Here is a 16,252-nt window from a genome sequence, read left to right on the forward strand (position 1 = left end):
GAGATCCACTTTAAATAAAGTTTCATTGAAGCTGGCTAACAGCCACTAACACAGGCTAACAGCAGCTAACAGCAACAAAAAACAGCAGCACTTACCAGCAGAAAAGTTTACGATATCCTCAACAACTGACGTCAGTGTCCTTGTCATCAGACAGAAGTGAACTTTACTTTAGACTGACATATTGGACTCCTTTCAGAAAGTTTTACAGTTTCCTCCGGAACAAATAGTCACTCGAATTGTCACTTGAATTAGGAGGGATGAGAAAACAGAATTCAGTTGACTGCAAGCTGCAATTGTACACACTGTAACTTTAAGCTTTAACATTAGCATATTTATTGTCACCATGTTTGGTTAGTTGGAACCAGAGGTGATTACACTTGGATAAAAAGGCAGAGTGCTAAGTCATTAGCTAACGCTAGCCACTGTAGTTAGCAAGTGGCATTGAGAGTTTTTACACATGCAAAGTAAGACACACAAATATTGAACATTTAGTGCTAAAAAAATAGACAAATAAATATTAAATGACTCACAAAACTCATGCACAAACATCTTGGATAACCTGTACCACTCATGCCGCAATATCATTTGTAATTCTATAATTCCACACTAGGCTCTAGCTGCCTTTGTCAGAACACCCGACAGTCAAAGCTGCCACTACCACTGTCCAGCTGAATTATAAAAATTAAAAAGGTGATCACATTCAGAGAGGGGACACTATCTATAGAGACCAAGGTAGTAGTTTCTTTTTGTTATTTAACATGGGACTCTGGGGATTGATTTACTTGATTTACTGCAGTTTTTCGCACTTAAGCTTTAGCTTCATTTTTAACCTTCTTAAGTTGCTGCTTGAAAAATATCCGCTATAGCATTAGTGCTTTCAGGGAGGTACAAACAATTAGAGACTCCTACATTTTTCTTTATAAAGGCACTGGTACAGAGCAAACTATTAGAAGTTGTGGCAGCTTTATTTGATTACTTTTGTTAGAAAGTGCATGCCAGATCATCTCTATAGAACACAGTACACTATAAATCAGGCTCCAGGGTTGGTTTTATGATTAGAGCTTTTGTTTAATTTATGGGGTTATTTTGTTGTCTATAGGTGGGTATTTTTTTTCCTCGTTTCTCTTAATACTGTCTGTTAAATGTCCAATAGGACCAAGACTTGGATCAAGCATTTAAAGAATGCAATAAGCTGTTGTCAGGTGAAGCAAAGGGGTTTTATTGATCAGTCGTCACTTCAAAACAAGAGGAGGAGATGATGTTTGAAAACCAGAATTGTTGTCTGCTTCATTGTAGCTGAAATGCTCGGCTCACAGTAAAGAGCCGAGTTGGTTTGTTAAGTTATTTAATCTTTTTGAAAACTTCACAATTCATCTATAAAACGATCAGAAGCCTCGGAACAGCTTCTCACCAGCGTGATGAGGCAACACTGTGACAGTTTAAACTCCTTCCTCTGTATCCAAGTATCCAGCAGACCATGAAATAGATCCGAATAATTGTTTTGTTCACATGGTCGAAAGCTTTTAGGCATGTGTTGTACATCACATCATAACCTGACTGTGTGGAGGGTTATTTTTGCCCATCTGTGTTGAGATGACTCTTGTATTTCTGTGTGACCTGCACTCCACATTCCACAGTGATGTCAGTCTGTTTTTAAACCTTTTTGTTTTCTCCTGTTCATAATTTGGCAACAGCCCTCATGTTTTCTTTTGTTGTATTTTGTTTTTTCCTAATCTAGCCTGTGGTAAACTATGCAATTCATACTGTTTCTGTATTCAAACACTTCACTCCTCTGTCTGTATGTGATGAATTAGGTGTTTAATCAGATGAAATATGCCTTTATGTTGAAAATCCCTCTTTTATATCTGTAGTTTTCTGAGTTAGTGTTTGGGGTTTGTTTATTAATGTGAAAAGTGACAGACCTACAAGAATCATCTGTTTATGTTCTCCATATTAAAATAAAAGACTTCCTCTGCAGGATTTGTGTGATTCCTACAAGCTGTTACATTAAGTGTTTTGATAAGGATGTGCACACGTTCCTCCTGTGATATTAGTGATTAGCTGCCCATTAAATTGTCTTTCAGCTTCTTGCATCCTGGGTGGAAGCCATCTGTCTTGATTCCTCCTGCTCTGGAGGATGGATGACATATGATGCACTTTTCACTAGAGTCTCAAAGTTTCCTACTGATTTAGTAAAATTGGACCTAAAACCATCTGTGAAAGTGCACCTAGCGTATCTTAACATACAGTATAGAAGTAGGAGGATGATAATTTAGTAATCATCCCTCTATCTGCTATCCACCCACTAAATAATTATTTTATGCCTTCAGGAGCTGGACTTCAATGCCACCATTAAAGGAGCCACACATTCCACGCTCTGCTCGCTTCTGAGTAGGAGTCTCTCTTAAAACCTCCAAAGTGATGATGCACCCAAGATGTGTTATAGCCCTCATGCCACAAATGTAAGGCACACAAAGCTGAATTCAGTGAGCTTTTAATTGAAAATATTGACTCGAAACTAGAAACCAGCTGGAAATAATAGATACACACGTGAAAGCATCGATATGGTTGGTTTGTGCAGTTTTAGTCCATACTTAAGTACACATATCTAATATTTCCTTCTTTTGCTTGTTTTCATGATGCACGGTGCTCTATGTAGGCTGTTAAGAGTTTCCTCTTGGCTGAATTCAAGCAATTCAAGTTGAATCCAATCACCTTTTTTCTACAGCTTTTGAGTAATCGTGCCTTCTAGCTTGCTCTGAGGGATTGAGGTGTTCCCAGGCCTTAGGGCCCACTTTTCGATTCCCGGGTTCACGAGAGCTTCTGATCAGATGAGCAGACTCCCGTCCAATTGGCAAAGGTGCCGCCAGGTGTCCAAACAGTCAAACTTCACTTTTCAATGTCAAGTTTTAATATTAATTTTCGAGCTAAAGTCAGCGGACTTACCAGCCTCATCCGACACAAGAGCTTTTGCTTGTGTGAGAACTCCCTTTCCAAACGCCTTCGATGCTTGTTCCCTCCTGGGAACACGGCGGGTCTGAGCCCGCGCTGGAATGGATTACTCCTCACCCCCCACCCGACCCTGTGGCTTGTCACGTGTTCCATAATGTTGTGCTGTGGACATTTATGGGCTTTTTTGTGCAGAGGAGTTTTTTCGTTTCCTGTTCTCATGCTGTCCTCCCAGGAGCCCAGCATGAGTAGAGGTCTCTTTTTTTCCTCTTGTACTTTCCCATTGTAGTGTATATTTCAGTGTTTGTTTGTTTTTTTTCTGTAACGCTACCGATCTCCGACCTGTATCCCCATGTGATGTCTGTGTTGTGTGTGTGTGTGTAAGGTGGGGCGGGGGGGCAACCTGCACGTGGCGAATAAAGCCTTGATTGATTGAGGTTGTAATTCTTTCGGCCTTTTCTGTGGCTTTATTGGGGACAGAGAATCTCAACCATTGCTCCTTCATTCACCGATATGAGCACAGAAATGTGTGCATACTGTGAAAGTGCCCACAGAAAATTACTCTGGATTCATGAAATGTGAGCTCTGACCAGTTTCATCCTTACCTCCGTGCATACGTTAGTGAATCTGAATGTAAGTAAACACATTCATTCAGAGGTGTGTCATGGAAAAGTACTGCTGCAACAAAAACTCTTCATTGACTGAAACTAAAATTGAAGAGTGTCCATGGATGAAGCCAGCAAAGGTCTACCTCCTCGTATTTTCCTCAGGCAAGAGGATGGATAACAAACAAAACAAAGAAGTGATATTTAAGCTGCACTAACTGAGTCGGTGAAGGTTGTGTCCACTGAGACACGATGTTGCTGTATACTGTAGCTGGGTAAAAAAAAAATACACAAAGCTCTGACATCAAAAACAGTTAGACTGGAAGAAAAAGAGGGAAGTGGGAGGAGGATGAGCAGCTCATTTATCTGCCCAATGTGAGAAACTCACCACATTTATTTTATAAAAAAGTCCATAAGTGGGAAATTACTAATAAATTAAAGTGTAACTGATGTCAACCAGGAAGGATGTCCTTCTTTAATGAATGCAGTTTTAATATGCTAAGCATACAAATGAGATATGACCACTGCCGTGTATGAAATAATGATGCTTTGGAATTGTTTTCTTCTGTTTACTTTGTTGACGTCTCAAAGTGAACATATAAAACAAAAGCTCCAGCCTGTTGTTCAATCATTTGTGTTATTTCAGGAAAATAAATAATGATGATTAAATAATCTCAGTAGTTATCTTGGCCTTCTTCCTCTAAGGTTTCACCTCATACTCAGATGCAGATATCTAGTTCAAGAGGGACATTCCTTCTAGCCCGACTCATGGTTGTTGTTGTTGTTGTGGTGACCACCCTCAGGCTCTGGCCTCTGAAGGATTACACTGAAACGCTACAAGGAGACCATCAACTCTGGAACGTTGCAGGGTGTAAACATGTTGGCACAAACAGCAGCTGAGACCATCGAGGTGATGTGGCTGTGTTTTTGGCCCAAACAGCAACAGTGCTCAGCTGTGGGCTCATGAATACCCTGATATCTGCCCCACTCTTTTCACCCCAGGCATCTCTGTGAAAGGAAAGTGTCCTGCTCCAATCCAAGCCTGGTGCATGGAATGTGGAAAACTCTTTTTCTTTCTCGCTCTGTAAAAATTGTAATCTTTGCGATCTGTGCCACATGTGTCAAAAGAGAAAATTTCTTCTTTCAAAAGACTTTAAATGTTGGAATCTATATACGAGCAAAGACATGGAGTCAGACAGGAAACAGCAGCTTTCAGCCCATCCTAACACCATAACCAAATGTCATTGTTTTGTTTTATTATTTTTTGTAATAAAACCTCCCACACAGCTGTTAATTTGTTATGCTCATGCCTGTGAAACAGACTAGATAAGAAATATGTGCTAGGACAAAGTTAAAGATTCCTTGCAAAGCTTTTCCAACACAATGAATCCGACTTTATGAAATGACCCACACTGTCAGGAGCTGTTAAACTCTGCTTGTGAGTCATGTGATTTTGCTGTGTGGAAGCCTGTCTGTAGAACTACGCTCAGAATCCACAAGAGTGCTTAACTAAATGTTGCTAAAGAGCCTAAAGTGTGACCAAACTGTACATGAAAAGGCTGTACTGGACACGCTTCTTCAGTGAAGTCGAAGTGTGTCAAACTGCATGTTTCTGGCTGCTGGTGAGATTGTCAGCTCGCAGCGAGGCCCTCAGTGAAACTGCTCTGGGGACAAACTACACACACGAGCATGGTGTGCAGGGAAAAAGGCAACAAGCTGCTTTACCGTGTTCAACAGGAATCTGTTACAATCGTGATGCCCTTCATTTGGCTTTGGGTTAAGTGGAAAACAGTCCTACATATTTCACCTTCATTACTGTCACACGTTCATCTACAACACAGCTCTTGCTCTTTAAACAATGACTAAAATGTGTTTTTAAACATACTGCTGGGTCTAAGAACATCAGCTTATTGCAGCCGTCTGAGATCTAAACTGCAGAAACTAGTGAATAGTGGCTGTTTTGCCATGGTAACCCAGAAACCACAGAGCCCTCCACATTTCAAATCCCCATTAACCTCTTTGTCCAACACACATTGTCTATGAAGCCGAGCATGTTGTAACCACTTTCTAAAGACTGAGACCTTTAAAGGGATTAAAAAGAGCTGGAAGTGACACAGAAAGGACAGTTATTGATTTGGTTATTATTGTTTTTATTTGTATTATTTTATCAATTCGCTTAGGCCAGATTTTAGTTTCAATTCTTTAAATTACCTTTTTAAATTATAGTAGGTGGTGTGTTTAATGTCAGAGAATAATCAGATGATCCCCAGTGAGAAGCACTTGGCAACAATGTAAAGGGAAAACTCCCATTTAACAGGAAGAAACCTCCAGCAGGAGGTTTAAAATTGACTATGTGCACGTTAGCATATGCTACTTCCGGTACGGAAACTCCTGTGGGGAGCTTTGTTTCCGGTGTCCTATTCGCACCTGGTTTACAGTCCAAAACAAGTTAAGCAAGTGAATGAATCAAGCGGCGATTTACATTTCTATAGATGTCTTGGGCATTTACCCAATATATCTGTAAATGATGTTCATCGACTTGTCGATATTTTTTCCCCACACCTCAGGGCAAAAGAGAAAAGGGATTCAAATGTTATATTTCTCAGCTGTCCCTCGTTTATCCCGGGTGTTATGTTCTAAAAATAACCAGCGATAGGTGAAATCAAGTAGCCAATTTTATTTTTTGACGGTGCAAAACGTTTGGTGGACATCGTGGACATAGAGTACTGCACTTCAGAGTCACACTGCTAGCGATCGATGCAGTGATTCTGTACTGTACAGGAGAGACGTCACGGAGGAGATCGTCTGCAGCGATCAGGACGCAGGACACAGTGTGACGTAAAAAAAATAAGCATGCAAACTTGCACTAAAAAAATCTGTGAAACAGCGAGGTGAAAGGTGAACCGCGTTATTAGCGAGGGACCGCTGTAATTTTGAAGGTAAGTCACAACATACCCTTCGTAAATACTAATGTATAAAAACCTTTACCAGCAATCATTCATTTTTTGTGTGGCTTTTTTCACGGTTTGTTAACATGCTGTGTAGGTGTGTACTTGACTAGCTGATATCGACATAACAGGGAAACATCTGGTTTGACTATTCTTCACCTGTAGTTTGAATGCTGAACATTTGCCTGTTTAAATCATAATAACTGTCACTATACAGAGATGTGCTTCTGAATGTGGACGATGTGTCTTCTGCTGCAGTAATGCAGTTCTGCTTGTGTTGAGTGATGTAAAAAACTGATCGATCTAAACTCTTTAAACATCAAAATTGATCATTAGATTTTTCATGACACAACAGTGGTGAGTGTTCCCACCTTCTGCTCTTTGTAACTTAACACAATCTTTCCGTTTTCGAGTTTTGGACATGATTTCGGAGTATATCTTCGCAGTAGCGATTGACCGCAAAGTAAAGCTACCGGAAATGTAGAACCCCACATCCGGTCTCAAACCAGGAAGTTAGCATTTTCTCGTGCGCAGGGTCAATTCTCTAAGATGACGGCTTATCATCAAAAGAAAAAAAAATGGTGTCATTCCTGGTAAGGTTTGTGTTGATCACAATCAGCCAAGGATCTAAAGGTCAAAGGTCACTCTTTCGAGGATGCCAATGTTCACATTTTGGACAGAGAAGACAGATGGTTTGAAAGAGGAGTGAAAGAAGCCATGTCCACTGTTAGCGACCATCTTTGAACAGAGGGCGGGGCTTAACGCCCACTCACATCCTGGGCCATCTGACCTCAGGAAATCACATGATAGGGTGGGGTTAGGTTTCACAATGAGCTCACCCGAAACCCTGGCTGATTGTGACCTACACCCGCTTTCACACCTTGGCTCATGTGATTAGAGAATCATCAGGGGGTCCTTTTGTCCCTCTTTGGGGGGAAACTCCCACTGGGTTTAAATCTGAGACTCTCCACCATTTGACCTTAGAACTGAAGAAGCTTCTCGGATGAGAGTGAAACGTCTTCAAGCAACTTAAAGAAGTCCAGACGCTTTTCTTTCCAAGCTCCTTAGTTTGTTTTTCTACAACGTCACTTGCTGGAGCATTAAATGTTTATCCTTGTTCTAGTGCTAATTTAGTAACTAACTAAATGTTTGTACAAGTCTGCTCTTGATTACTTAAACAACTCCTGCCATTAGGTTGAATAATGCTAGACTAATTGCAGCTTTGGAGTAAATAAAATTTGGTATTGACAACTTCAAATGATAATAAAAATTTAGATATATATGCAGTTTTTGAAAATGTAGAGGACAATTTTTTTGGAAGTCAAATTTATATTAAAGGTCGATGCAGCTGATTTGAGATTAGAGCCCGTCAATAAGATTCCTGTCTGGCCCCCAGTCAGACTCAGCTCCAGACCCGTCTTCTATCACGTTTGGATGATCTGCCGTGAGACATAAAAACATCTCACTGTCTGAACTGTAAGTCTCTCAAAGCTCCACTGCTTCAGAATACCAGCGGCATCAAGATGTTTAAGGACCCACTAGTTAGGTTTGCTGGGAGGGATTCCTGGAGTTAGATATCAGCAGGCATTACCGCTCTTCTGGTTTTTGGCACATAACCCTTTGAATTCACACTTCTTTTTTATCAGAGTCAAGTTCAGATGCAGCATGCAGCTGTTTTCACAAACTAGCTGCACACAGCCCGTCTAGAAGCAAGGCCAGTCTAGCAACAAGCTGATGAACACACACAGCCTTTTGTAACTGAAGAGAAAGCAGATTTTCCCCTTTATAATGCAGCTTGTGCTCCCTTGCAGCAATGCACACGTTGGATAGAACATATCCTGTGACGAAAATTCGAAACATATAAAAGCAACCTAAATATTTTTATATGTTTCTATTCTGTAATGAAGAAAAACAGAATGTGTGAAATGAGAGTTCTTCCTCTTGCAGTGTGATGTATCTTTAAATCACCACAGGCCTGTGTTTGTGTCCATGTGAAACAGCATAAATCATTTTCTCATAAATCGGTAAGCATTTTGCACCTCCTCAGCATGTATGCCGAATGAAGGAAACGTGTGTGTTTGTTTTTGCCCCTCGTCTCTCTTTTAGGTAAGGTAAGATCCAACCGTGCCTGCCTGTCCATCAGCAAATGCAGGACTAATTACAGCTGCGCCGCTCCTCCACTCTTTTGATGCTCCAGGAGTTGTCTGCTAAGTGGCAGATGGCAACGAGCCAGAGAGGTTATTGCAAGTTTAGAGCTGGCTCCCTCTGAAAACACTGCCACTGCAGGAGCTATTGATTGACGCACGAGTCACTCTGTGGCTGCAGACGCTGCCAGGGTTCCCCTTCTCCCCTCACTGAGTTTCTGCCACAGTTTCTGTTCCAAGCTGCTGAGAGGAATCCAGCTCGCTAAACCTCGGCTTAGTTGTTAAGAAGCCTGGAGGGAAACACTTGCTGTTCGCATAAAATTACTACTGGCTTGACTTACACAGCAGTGAAGGAGTAGCTCGTTAACCCTCCGTGAACTACATGGGACAGGAACGCGTTAGCTCAGACGTTTCAGGGTCTGATCTGATTTTGTGTGAAGTCATTCTGAGAGCACTTTCCAGAACTTCAATAATATCTACAATAATACTGTAGCTTCTCTCTTGCAGAGGTTTTGGTTTAGAAATGTAGCACTCACTATTTCTCATTTTCAGTAAGAACGCAACAAAATAACAAAATAACATTGCTAGAAGATGGTGTTTATTAGTTGGTGGAACAATGGAACAGACAGATATCTGGTGTAAAGGGTTTGGTTTACGCTGGTTATTAAAAACTAATAAAAATTTAAATAGCAGCAGAGATGAAGAGCACTCATTAAATATTAACTCAGCAGGTGTGAGATGATCCAGCCACAGGTCGATGATGGTGGAGTCCAGATCGCTAAAAGGGCTTTTTAGCAATCCTCATGACCCTCATCGAAATAAAAATGCCCTCTGTGAGTGACACTTTTTAAGCAAGGAGATGCTTTATGAGGTGGGAAGGTTTCAATCCGATACACAGTACTGACTGAAAAAGGCTGAAATCTCAGCCTTTTTCAGACTCACTTCTAGCCTGCTGATCAGTAACCACAAAGTGCACTCACTAGCTTTTTCTGGAGCTTTGAATCATCGGTAAATGATGTTTGCAAGCTTGTGTTTGTTTACAGTTTACCTGCTGATGATATCCTTGAATAATGAAGACCGTGAGCTGTAACTGAAAAAGTCTGGTTAACATTGTTTGCTTTGAAACTTCTAAAGCCAAGAGTGAGCGCTGATGCTCCATTTTAAACCGAGACTGAAATGATTAGTGAGTTATGTGATGCAAACATACAATAAAATAAAATAAAGATCTTTCTCTTTCCTTGGCTAAGATATTAAACGTTGTAAGCAAAAATGAAGTTGTAAAAAAGTTTTATCGAATATTGCTGACATGCTGAAATTTGGATATACACATCTGTTTCACCAGATGTTTGAGGTGATATGTAAATCAGTAAACATTGGTCACATTTACTGATTCGCATAGTAACTCCTGAATCTTAGTGTTATTGTGTTTACAACAGTTCACTCTGTGAATACATTTTATTAGCTTCATCTTTTGCTCTCCTTACAGCTGCTCATCGGGTCCCTTCATGCTTGGTCCGTGTATTGCCGAGGACCCGAGTGAGAGTCGGCGCCAAGTTTGAAGTAGTTTAGGAGAGCCGGTGTCCTGACAAAACACGCTACCTATCAAGCTGTCCTACTTGTTGTTACTGCGCATGCGCACAACTCAAAACTGCCATGTTTTCGGTGTTAATAGTACACGCCAAATATTTGATCCTACCCCGATCTTGTGCATACGAAAAAAGGTTAGTATTATATGTTTTACTTCTTTATTACAGCTGATACTTGTTTTCCTTAAGCTGTTGTCAGTTTGTTAACTTTTCAAGCCAACATGCGTTTTGTTTTTTGTGCAAAAATACTCCAATTTGGAGTCTCAATTGAAGTCATATTTCAAGTCTTAATTTACGTCGATTTATTTACGTCATATCTAAATAAATCCAAGCCGGTAGCATGTAGCCTAATGTAATGATAAGTGTGATTTGGCCATCAGAACGACCTACCTATAGATATGTACGATGGAGGCATAAACCACGTAAGGTAGTATTTTCTAATAAGGTAGCACGGATTGATAGACATGACTATACATTTACGCTACGGTTGGGTGTTTTGACAAAGTTTCGCAGAACACCGGAAGTCTTTTTGCAACCACGTGCACTGCCCCCTGGTGGCCTTTAAAAAGAATGCAGGTTTAAGGCACTTCCAAGTTGGCTTCACTCTTCAAACCCAGAAGCTTTGTCCATCTTTTATATTGTCTGTGAGAGGAGAACGGGCACACATAAGCCCGTTCTCCTCTCATAAGCATAAAGGCATATTGTTTGGCTTACTTTGTCAGGACAGTCACTGACACTATTGCATTCCCAAGCTTCTTAAAACTAAGTTTAACTCTAACATGAAGTGACAAACCCTAACCTTAACCTAAACTTAAAACTAATCCTTACATCGACCCCAAACTCTTTGTGTAGTGGTCACAAGTATAGCTGGACATGTTTTACAATCCCAATTCCCAAAAAGTCAGGACACTGTATAAAACCCATATTTTGTTGACAGCAGAACATAAAAAATATCAAATGTTCAAACTGAGACAGTTTATACTTTATGAAAAATATTAGCTCATTTTGAATTTGATTGCAGCAACAGGTCTCACAAAATTTGGGATGAGGGCAAAAATGCTGAAAGAGTAAATTATACTGAAAAGAAACATTTTGTAACTACTCAGTTTAACCAGTGACAGGGCAGCAACGTGATTGGGTAATTGACAGAAGTTTACCAATCTGTAAAAACTGTGTCTACAAATTTTGCAACAATGTCAGAATAATGTTCCTCGATGTAAAACTGAATATCACCATCATCCGCCATACATAATATCATCAAAGGAATCAGGGAATCTGGAGAAACTGCTTTGCGCAAGTCAGAAATCAATCTTGGATGCCTGTGATCTCTGGCAAGCACTGCATTGAAAACAGGAATGATTCTGTCGCATCTAAAGAAATCATTGTTTATGAACACAAATGCAGATTAATCGTCTACCATGCAAAAAAAAAAAAAAGCCATATGTGAACACAATCCAGAAGTTTCACCTTCTTCTCTGAGCCAAAGCTAATTTAAAATGACTGGAAAGTAGTGGTCAGACAAATTAAACAAACATGGACTCTGAACTGAGAGCTGATAACACTCCTTCTCCTCTTCAGTCTGGAGGACGTAAAGCCCTGCATCTCTGATGGTACCAGGGTGCATTAGTGCCTATGGAGTTGGCAGCTTGCACGTCTGAAAAGGCATTATCAGAGCAACATATGCATATGAAGTGTCTTGCCCAAGGACACAACGACCAAGACTGTCCAAGCCGGGGCTCGAACCGGCAACCTTCTGATTACAAGGCGAACTCCATGTTCACAAATAGAGACTTGAGAACAGGAAAGTGCACATGCAGACCCAAAGAGCTCAGCAACAGACTGGGAAGCATAATTGGGAGCAATGTTGAGAAAAGGCAGCAGAGGGAAAGTGATACAGCAAAAAAATCAGGCGTACCCTCAAAGAATGAGACCGAATGGATTAAGAGCATACACAGAAAACAGACCTCTGTTATTTTCATTCAAGAGACAGCTTAATGCATATGGCTCTTATGGTGGGAAGTTTATATAGAGAATATGAAAGGAATGAAGTTGAAAGCACAGTGCCTGTAAAAAACATTCCCCCCCTCCATTTATCGCTTTTATAAATGGAATCATGGTAAATATAACCTGGTTTTTATGGCAAGAATTCATTTTAAAAACATTTGACAAAGTTAAAACAGACGTCTGAAAATTGAAAATAAAAACAAACGTCATGTAAAATAAGTGAATGCATTTAACAGATGAACCTTTGGCTGCCATCACAGCACCGAGTCTGTAGATACCGCTCCGTCAAACTACTCAAGCTCTGTCAGGTTGAAGAGTCCTTTTCAAGTCCAGTCATAAATTCCTCGTTGGATTGATGCTTTGACTTGGACACTCCAGAGCCTTCACCTTGTTCATCTCCATAAACCATTTCTGTGTCTTCAGGTCATTGTCATGCTGTAAAACGACCCCTCCAATCTCCGAAATAATGAAAAATCAGATTGTCTGCCAGGAAACATCCCCACAGCATGATGCTTCCGCCACCATGCTTCACAGTGTGGATGGCACGTGTGTGGAGATGTGCAGTGTTTGGTGTCTGACAAACATCGTGTTTAGTCTGATGGCTAAACTGCCCATCAGATTCTTCTAGTTCACCTCGGAGTTTCCCACATGCTTCTCCAGCAAAGCTTTAACATGAGCTTTTTTTTCTCTTTTTCCTATTGTTCATAAAGCTTTGACGGGTGAAGCTCTCAGGCAACAGTGTTGTAGTCACAGTCTCTCGGTCTCGGCTGCTGAAGCTTTGGAGTAGTCACAGGCGTCTTGGTGGTCTGCGTCTTGCACACTCAGTTTGTGAGCACGACCAGTTCCGGGTCTGTTTACGTCTCTGTCTTATTTCTTGCTTTTCTTACTGACAGATTTAACTGAACTCCAAGCCATGTTCAGTGACTTCATATTTTTTACATCAGTCCCTGACTTCTACTTTTCTATAACCTTTTCTGTTATAGTTGCCTAGAGAGTTTATCTTCATGGCGTAATTAACCAGATACAGACACAGGAAGTGCACTCAGGTGATCTCTATTTCACTAACTGTGATTCAACTAGCATCATCTGGATGGACCTGAATTAGTTTAGCCATTTTAAAGGGGGTTTAAAGCCATTTCATATGTATCCATTAAAGCCACTTGGCTGCTGCTTTATTCATAAGGGGTCACCACAGCAGGCAGCTCCTTCTGTTTGATTTGACAGATTTTTAAGCTGCCCTTCCTGACGCTATCCCAAAGGGATTTATATCTCCTCCCAGCATCAAGCTGGGGATTTTTTTTACTTGTTAGGCAACTAAATTAACTGACATTAATCTGTAGAAGTCTGTTTTTTCCTGGACATGAGAGAGATGTTTGGTAAATTCTTGACAAAAAGCAATTAACTCTTATATGTTGGGAAGTGTTTTTTTGTTTGAAGTCTTACAGAAGAAGAAAAGCAGTGACTGGATGTCCAAACAATTTAGACTTTGTAATCTATGCAACTGTTTTACTGCATGTTTGTAAGTGGATACCTTGCTGTCTTTCTTTGAAGTACATTTTACTGTCTAGTCTAAAGATATTACTCCATTTTAAAGTGTCCAAATCAAGAACATTCTTAAGTTGTGTGCAGCTAGCGTCAGCGACACTCAGAAAGATTATGCCTCATTTGCAAAAAATGTGAACACACAGTTAGCAGGTAGAGTTGGAGCAAACTAAATGTACATGTGTGCGGTGCTTTCAGAAGTATTTGCCCTGTGATTTGTCCTTTGTGTGTTCAGCAGTAATTGCAAGCCTCAAAATGTTGCTCCTGATAAGAAAAGTGAAAAGCAGAAACTTTAAAATGCTACTTCAGAGAGCTTAGAGGAGAATAAAGGTTTCGAGTAGTCGGCTCAAACGTGTCTAATAGCTTGGAAGCCCACACATAGGTAATGAACCACATTTCTGTCAGGAAAGGAGCCTCGAGTTGGCTTTTAAAAAAGCCACTGGAGCTTTTCCAGACACAACTTTCCCTGGCAGCCATACACAGCAAATGGATATGTTTCTAATGAAAGGCTTTTAGGGGATATCGATTTTTTTTTCCATAAGTATGGCTGGCAGTTTTGTCCTTGACATGCAGTCGGACGAATATGCAGATGGGAAAGAAAAATTAATGAAAAATTCTGTTTCAACCCAGTGTGCCTGTTTTCTGAGCAACGTGGTGATTATTTTCTCTGCGTGACCACCATAGAGTGGCACTATGACATTTAAAAAGTTATTACACACATTAATGAGCTAATTGTCTCACCAGGTCTCACACAGTGCCAAAGACATCTTTGATCTAACTTCCTCACCTGAGGATTCACCCCGGCTGCACACTCCTGTCCGTGTACATCAGTCATCTAAATATCTGCAGCGTAATCACTTGTGCAGAAACATTCTCTTATTCCTCAGAGTGAAAAACTTTAAGATGCAAGTCAGCAATTTTTTTACTTTGTGTGTGACCAGAGCTGGGGGGAGTGTCATTACACTAATGCGGTACTGCTTTCCAACAAAGGATCTGCCACCAGGGGGGGTAAACTCTGGACAGCAAAGAACACAGATCTTAAGATAATGGACTGCCCTACATTACAACCTTACTCATCTTTCTTTTTTTAAAAATATCCTATTGCTCATTCTACCTCCGAAGCAGCAGGGCATCATGTGTTATCTTCAAAGGCACAGTGACTATATTAACATTAACAGAAGTACCCACACTGTCAGTGGCATCTTAAAGCAGTTTTAACATTTCATTAATAATTAAAAAACAGCCACAAACATTTAAAGATATTCGCCAGATGTCTTTTAAACTCTCATCAGCTGAACAGAGAAATTTAAAGCTCAGATTTTAAAGCTAGGGAAAGCAGGTCTGTGCACAGAAAGCCTGCAAGTCAGAGCCCATTAAAAGGTGCCACTAACAAGGCACTTAACCCCTGTCTCCTCTCATGTATCAGCTCAGTAGCAGCAGTATAAGACGCTGTCCACACCAGGCTCTCGGTGGGATTCGGTAAGTTGCTGAAAAAAGCCTCCAGGCTCAGTAAACACCCGTGGATAAATACAGATTAGATTGATGGTGTAATCTTAGATTTTCTTTCCAGTGAGCAGGCAGGTGACGTTTGTTAATGACCACAGATATGTACAAGATGCATTTAGACAGCATGTTGTAAAATGCTCCCACAGTGGTGACTTTTTAGAAAGTTAATCTCTCCCTCTATTACCTGTAAGGGTGAACGCACATTGTCAAATTGTAATTGGATCTGATGGAGCTGATATTTAAGCTCAGCAACACGGAGAAACATGCTGGATAAAAATAAATCAGACTAAATTTAGAGTTTCTTTATTCTGGCCTGGAAAACAGCCAGTGAGGAAACAAAATTGTTTTTGTGGAGATAATGATCACAGTTTCAAAAGATTATTTTGAGAAAAAAATATTTAATGCTCCCTACGGTTATATGTAACCCCAACACTGATCGATGATTGATTTTGTAATCGTATCATCAGATCTGCGACCATATGTTCGAGATACTCAGGTGAAGAGAAGGGCAGAGCTGTTAACTGATCAACACCTGGTGGTGAGTTGGATCAGGTGGCAGGGGAGGATGCTGGACAGACCTCGGGTACCTAAACGTATAGTGAGGGTTCCCTGGGAACGCCTGGCAGAGGTCCCCGCCTGCGAGATCTTCAACTCCCACCACCGGCAGAGCTTCGACAGCATTCCAAGGGAGACTGGGGACATCGAGTCTGAATGGACTGTGTTTAGCACCTCCAGTGCTGAAGCTGCTGCACTGAGCTGTGGCCGCAAGGTGGTTGGTGCCAATCATGGTGGTAACCCCTGAACCAGATGGTGGACACCAGAGGTGAAGGGAATCATCAGGCTGAAGAAAGAGTTTTATTGGCCTTGGTTGGCCTGTGGGACTTCGGAGGCAGCCGATAGGCCCTGACGGGCCAAGCGGAACGCGGCTTGGGCAGTCGCTGAAGCAGTAACTCGGGTGTGGGAGGAGT

Source organism: Simochromis diagramma, unplaced genomic scaffold (assembly GCF_900408965.1).
Source record: "Simochromis diagramma unplaced genomic scaffold, fSimDia1.1 OVJJ01000685.1, whole genome shotgun sequence".
NCBI classification, from domain to species: domain Eukaryota; kingdom Metazoa; phylum Chordata; class Actinopteri; order Cichliformes; family Cichlidae; genus Simochromis; species Simochromis diagramma.